The 814-nt window shown below is 46.6% G+C and overlaps 1 pseudogene; it reads right to left on the bottom strand.

The window, feature by feature from the left end:
• Positions 1 to 338: 338 nt before the first annotated feature.
• LOC108532978 (28S ribosomal protein S21, mitochondrial pseudogene) lies at positions 339 to 563 on the bottom strand (annotated as a pseudogene).
• Positions 564 to 814: the final 251 nt, after the last annotated feature.

The following is an 814-nucleotide window of genomic DNA, read 5'->3' as shown; positions in this document are numbered from 1 at the left end:
CCTGAACGTTTTCATCTTCTCAAACTGAAACTCTGTACTGTGAAACAATAACTCCTCATTGCCTCCTTCTCAGCCCCTGGCAAACACCATTCTACTCCTAGACTACTTTCAGACTGAGTTTCTTCTTTCATTTAATAAAAGAGAGTCCACTGCTGACCAATGGGATTGTTTCTATTGTGGAGGCCTTCTCGCAAACATGTGATTGAGTTTCTTGTAGAGAACGGTAATAGGAAACGGGATTGTAGAAAGAAGAGAGAGACAACTGGATGAGGGTTTCATACTGGGTGTTGCATCACAGGTCTCAGCAGCCCTGCACGGGTCTGCCCAATTCTTGCGCATCAAAAGTTGATCTTGCGAGCCATTTCCATGCCGTAGATCCACCAGCACCTTTCATAGCTTTCCCTCTGTCGCCAGCAGCATGGCTTCTCATAGTACTGCCGAGGCTTAGTGCCCTCAATCAGCCTATTCATAGTGAGGATTCTGCTTAGGGTCCTGTATGCACCTTCCATGTTCCTTTCCCTTACCATCACAGTCCTGGCAATGAACTTCAGATGTTTTGCCATGACCTTGGATTTAACTCTCCGCTCTGCAGGACCTGGTGTGTTCAGTACCTAGCTGACCCGAAGGCTTCTCCTCTTTCCTCTTTTGTGGGGGTAACTACACTGGTTCCTGGAGTTCTCCAGCAGAATTAAGCTCTGGTTGCCTCTAGTGCTGACTTGCTTGTAACACAATTTTTACTGGTATCTCTTCCTTCCCTACCTTACTTCTTCACTGTTCTACCGGCATTTCCTGGGGTCACTTCCCAAATAAACAA

The sequence above is a fragment of the Rhinopithecus bieti genome, unplaced genomic scaffold (genome assembly GCF_001698545.2).
Source record: "Rhinopithecus bieti isolate Rb0 unplaced genomic scaffold, ASM169854v2 scaffold_6380, whole genome shotgun sequence".
In the NCBI taxonomy this organism is placed as follows: domain Eukaryota; kingdom Metazoa; phylum Chordata; class Mammalia; order Primates; family Cercopithecidae; genus Rhinopithecus; species Rhinopithecus bieti.
This window is presented reverse-complemented; position numbering and strand designations above follow the sequence as displayed.